Raw genomic sequence first — 6,328 nt, 5'->3', positions numbered from 1 at the left:
AGAGAGAATAGTGCAACAATGAATGAGTGGAAGCCCAAAATCTCTGTAAATGTTTATGAAAATTAATAAAATATAATTATAGGAAAAAAAAACAAAACTACAGACCTTTCCACTAGAAGTCCAACTCATAAGTCATTATAGTACTACAGCTAATACGCCACCAGAGCTCTTTCTCTGACCCTTGGACTTCCTAAAGAAATGAATGGTTACAAAGTGGCCAGGCAATCAAGTGTAAAATACTACACTTAGATAACAATTTTCATATTCTGTTTAACCAGATGACTGGAAAATGCAAGTAAGAGAAAAAAAGTTGTGTAAAATTTTACAATTTGGAGATTGTCAGTTTATCTAAACCAAAGAGCTCTGAACGAACTTTTAACTTAAACCTGTGTCTTTTTATCTATTTGGTAGAAATGCTTATAGCTATGATACAGATAAAGAGATAAAACTTCAGTCTCATGATCATTCTATGCCTGTAAAGTCTTAGAAAAATTTTCATCTTCTTTGAATTTCCATTTTTATTTTCTTTTTCTTAAACTGTGAAAAAATATTTTAAATTATAACTTTTAAAGTCCTTGGGAGGATTTAAAAAATCTATGCAAAAGATTTGTGTAAAAAAAAATCTATGAGAACTATTAGAACAAAGTTAATACTTGAGGAGAAGCAAGAAAAAGGCAAATAGTGAGAAAAAGATGATGGTTATTTTCAATTGATGACTAACCATCCCTAATCATTCTGGATTAATTTGATTGTCTGGATCCAGATATTAACTGTCTTGTGAATTTTATGTCTTTGTTTCTTCATCTGTAATTCAGCAATAATAAAATTACATATATCTTATTATTATATATAGGACACAAGTTTGTGTATAAATATGATTATATCATCTCTTTCCCATTCCTTTTGAGTTGGATCTAGCACATAGTTAATCCTTCATTGGTTTTCTGAGAGTAAATTACAGGGAAGGAGTTTGCCCATCTTTTTCTGCAGAGCAGCTGGTGGATTTGAACCCCTAGAGTGGTGTGGCTTTTGCATCAACTACACAACTCCTTGGAAATGATGCCACTTAAGTTCCCTCATTATAACACTGTTATTAATTGCTTTCAAGTTGAGCAAGACTTGTAGTGACCCAATGAACAAAAGGCCTGAGGCCCCTCTACAACTTTCGACGTTTATCAAAGTTCATAGTTTCTGGAGGCATGTTGTGTAGGAAGTGGAAGCCACTCCTGCTTCCAAACCTTTCATAGTATGTTATTGTTATGTGCTGTTGAGTGGCCTTTAATGTATAGTGACCCTATGTACAGCATCTCTGAACCCTTCCCTGTCCTGAGCCATTCTCACTAATTCTGACACACCAATCCCCATTGCCCCAGTTACTATATCAATCCATCTTATCCAGGGTCTCCCTCTCCTGTGCTGTCCATCCACCCTTCTGAGCATGGTGTCCTTCTCCAAGAACTGCTCTCTTCTGGTCATGTGCCCAAAGTAAGTGAGGTGGAGCTTCAAAATCCTAGCCTCCAAGGAGACTTTGTTTCACCCTCTCCAAGACAGACATATTTGTTTTCTTGGCAGTACATGGTATATTTAAGACTCTTCTCTATTATAACATAAATTTATTAGTAAATACACCTCACTGATGGAAATACAAGTGTGAGTATTTGAGTAGATGATAGAGTGAAGAAAAATGTCAAGGAAACAGGCAGATTTAAAAGGTCTCCAAAAGTAATGTAAATTAGTCTGCATATCTAAGTTTTATCATTCAAAATTGTCTTTTCCAGGGAAAAGATTAACTATTTTATGCTGAAGTAATCACTGTGTTAAGGAGAGAGGATGCTACATAGATGGCCAGTAATACATGAATGGGACATGTTAACCTATCTACAGGGGGATTGGCAATTTATCATTTGACAAAGGAATTGGTCAGTCTCACCATTCTATAAGGGAATTAGCTAGTCTCACCACTGAATTGAGCAAACCAGAGTGAGAGATAGATATATTTTCTGGTACCATTGAAGAAACAAGACAATATAAAATGCCCTTTTCACTCCAGGAACACCACACAACAGCAACACCAAAGGCAGCAACATCCATGGTCGAACTGGAGACCTGATGTTAGATGAGGCAGAGAGCCAATATTGGCAGGACTGAGAACTTTGTTGGACAATTGGGAGGGGGAGGTCAATTTTAGCAAGATTGAGAACTTGGGAACAGTTAGAGCCTCAAGGCTGAGGTTTCTATGTGCACATTTCAGGAGCTGTTTTGACTATATTCTGTTATTAATCCACAGTATAAGCTTTTAATGTCCTCAGTTTGGTTCTATGTGATCTATGAGCTATCACATTGGATTTTAGATGCAGTAAAGCCTTTAGATTGGTGTTGAGATGAGTAGAAAGAGGTACATGAACACAGGAAACATATCTGATCTCATGAGAAGTGGTTTTGTGTTAATGCTGTGTATGGGGACAGTTTCTCTTCGTGAAATTGATAAACGTCTGATATGGTCAGAATCAAGAAAAACTTGATTGTTAAAGCCATTGTCCAAATATGTATAAGGTTAATCTTTAATGCTCTGCATTTTTCTTAAAGAAATAAAACCTATAAACATTCAGCTGTGAGCATTTTATTAATTTTAATTTATTTTCCTTTTATTTTGAATGTGGAGTTGTTATTCAATTGCTGGTGCTCTGCATGAAGTTAAAATTAGCAAGTAAAAGCATGAGAAAATTGCATCCACACCCTTCCCAAAGAGAATAATGCTGAATCTCCCTTCTCTTAAGAATGAGGATAAACAGATGGAGCTTGCCCTGAGCCCTAGGGGTTAGCACTCTCTGATTGCAACTGAACAACATCAGGAATAAGCTCCAAATGTGAAATTTCTTTGCTTTTTTGTCAAATTTCAATTTTGGGGACCAAGAAAGCAATATACTTGTCCAAGGGACTGTATGTATCTTGATCTACCTGCTTCTTAGATCAGAATCTACTGGCACTTATAGGGGTATTGGTTTAAACACAAACAATAAGAAAAATGGAAGAATTGTCATGATTGAGTAAGGTCTATGTTCTGGTTAAGAAAAGTACTATTGCCAACAGAATCTGAATGAGTCAGATTCATCAGATTTTACTCTTGATTCTTTTACATGTAACCAGAGTCTCAAGATTTTTTTCTGCATTTTTTAATTATCTTTTTACTTCTCAACTACAACTAGTTTATTTATGTTCATCTATATTTTGTTTGTTTTGTACATAATAAATGTTCAAGGGGAGATATGGTGTCCTGGTGATAAAGAATTGCACTGTCAACCAAAAGACACTCTGTTCAAATCCCTGAACTGCTATGTGGGAGAAAGCTGGACATTCTCCTTCCATGCCATTTATTGTCTCTAAAAACCCATTTGAAGGTCAGCTATGAGTTGATTTCAACTCAACAGAACACAACCACAGCAACAACAAAATGCTAAAATCTTATAGGTTGTTGGTGGTGGTATTATGTGTCATTAAGTGGGCTGTAACTTGTATTGACCCATATGCAAAATAGCTCTGAATGCTGCCCTATCTTGAGTCAATCTCACTGTCTCTGATACACCTATCCCCATTACCCCAGTTACTGTGTCAATCCATCACATCCAGAGTCTCACTCTCCTGTGCTGTCTTTCTATACTTCCAAGCATGATGTCCTTCTCCAATGACTGGTACCTCCTGATGACATGCCCAAAGTATGTAAGACAGAGCTTCAAAATTCTTGCCTAAAAAAAAAGCAACTTGATTTTATCCTCTCCAGCTCTTAAGGGCAGATTTATTTGTTTGTTCTCTTGGCAGTCCATGGAATGTTCAATATTCTTCTCCATTACCACTCAAGGGCACTGAATCTTGTTTTGTCATCCTTATTCATTGTCCAGTTCTCTGAGGCACAGCAAATAACTCCAAAGACCTTGACTTGGATCAGGCACATCTTAGCCTCTAGACTGTCCTTGTTACTCTTCAGCACTCTGGAGAGGTCTCTGACAGCAAATTTTCCTAATGTAATTCCTCTTTTGATTTCCTAACTGTTGGTACAAGAGTGTTAACTGAGCAAGCTGAAATTGCTAACAATCTCAATTTCTTCTCCATAAGGCTGCCAATTGGTCCAGTGGTGAAGATTTTGATTCTTGTTCTTGAGCTTCAATTCATATTGAAAACTAGAGCCATTGACAATCTGCAGAAAACACTTCAGTTCCTCCTCAGTTTAGGCAAGCAAGGTTGTGTCATCTGCATAACGTAGGTTGTTGATGAGCCTTCCTCCAATCCTGAAGCCTTATTCCTCTTCTTAAAGTCCCACTTTTATAATGATCTGTTTTACATACAGATTGAAAATGTATAGAGACAAGATGCATCCCTGGAACACTCCTTTCCTGATTTTGAACCATGCAGTGTTTCCTTGTTCTGGTCTGACTGACAACTGCTTCCTTGTCCAAGTACATGAGCACATTCAAGTGTTCTGGGATTCACATTCTTCTTAAGGTTAGCCACAATTTGTTGTGATCCACACAGTCAAATGTCTTTGCATCGTCAATGAAACCCAGACAGACATTCCTCTTGTACTCTCACCTTTCAGACAAGAACTATTTGAAATTGGCTATGTGTGATGTCCCTAGTGCCATGAACTCTTCTAAATCCAATTTATGGTTCAGGTAGTTCTCCGAAAAAATACTGTTCCAGTTTTGTTAATGTGTTATGTTTTGTTGGGTTTTTTATAATCTTCAGCAGGATTCTGCTTGCGCTTGATATTAGTGATTTAGTTTGATAATTTTCATGTTGTCAGATGGCCTTTTTTGGGAGATGGAATAAATATGAATCTTTTCCAGTCAGTTGACCAGTTGGCTGTCCTCCAGATTTCTTGGCAAAGCCTTGTGCGCATGTCCAGGGCTGCATCTGTTTGTTGAAATATGTCAATTGATATTTCATAATTCCTGAGGCCTTGTTTTTAGCCAATTCTTTCAAGGCAACTTGAATTTCATTCTTTGTCACCATTGCCTCTTAGTCACATGTTGTTTCATGAAAGTATTCTGTGTCAGCTGATTCTTTTTGGTACAGTGGCTCTGTGCACTCCATCTTCTTTTGATGTTTCCTGGATTATTCAATATCCTACCCATAGCATCCAATTTAGTGACAATTAGTATTGTCACCCAAGGCTTGAATATGCTCTCATTTCCTTCAGTTTAAAAAATGCTCAATGAGTTCATCCCGTTTGATTTTCTGATTCTAGATCTTTTTACGCGTCACTACATTTGATAAATTTTGAAAATGACACACCTGCTTAACCTGAACACAATCAAAGCAGAGAACACATTCTTTTCTCCTGAAATTTCCATTGAATGTTTTCATACCAATCCTTATTACAGTCTAGATACTTTTTTCTGTTTCTACCTTTCTGATTTATTTGTATTTATTCTTAAACTTATCAAAGACATTCTATTTTATAATAACTGCAAGTATTACTGTCTTCTATGCCTATTCTGTTCCTTTCGTATCTCAAAAGGAACAGCTTAAAACACATGTTATACTGATAAAGCCTCATCAACATAACGAAAAAAACCCACACTCCTAAAAGGGATTAAATCTATGACAAAGAGTTTAAAATTCACAATACATATTGTGGGGAAAACATAAGTAAATCAATAACACATGTTTTCATCAGTTGTTTGTTTTTTTTTTTAAATTTTGACAAATCTAGTAAGCATATAATGACAATTCCTTTGGGTTTAAATTGAATTTTCCCAAAGACATCTTTCCAAGTTCTTATTGGATATTCATCTATCCTTTTTTGTGAGGTGCCTGTTTGTCTGTTTACTTACTATTGTATGATTTATAGCTAGGTCTCTGGGCAAGGAAACAGCTGAACAAAAGGGAAGACCAGGATATATAGAGATGTGCAATAATTGGGGATGGGGATCCTACAACCACTGAAGGAAACAAGGACCTTCTTCCAGAATTTAGAGAAACAATAAGCCTTCTCCAAGAGCCAGCACCATAAACTTGAACACGAAGCCTCCTACACTGTAAGAGAATAACTTTCTGTGATAGTAGTCATCTACTGTGCTTTGCCTGCTACAGCAGTGAAGTACAATTCTTCCACTGTTATATGCCATTGTATTTATATGAAGTGATGCTAACCTTGGTATTCTTTTTACTGCTCTATATTGTGTATACCAGTCTCATTAAAAAAAAAAGTGATTCAAAAGAATGTGAAAATTATCGAACAATATCCCTAATAGTACACACAAGCAAAATCCTGAAGATTATTAAAAAAACAACCAAACTGGAATGGCACATAGATAGAGAACTACCAGAA

The sequence above is a fragment of the Elephantulus edwardii genome, unplaced genomic scaffold, assembly GCF_000299155.1.
Source record: "Elephantulus edwardii isolate Elephantulus edwardi_28Jun2011 unplaced genomic scaffold, EleEdw1.0 scaffold00042, whole genome shotgun sequence".
Classification (NCBI taxonomy): domain Eukaryota; kingdom Metazoa; phylum Chordata; class Mammalia; order Macroscelidea; family Macroscelididae; genus Elephantulus; species Elephantulus edwardii.
This window is presented reverse-complemented; position numbering follows the sequence as displayed.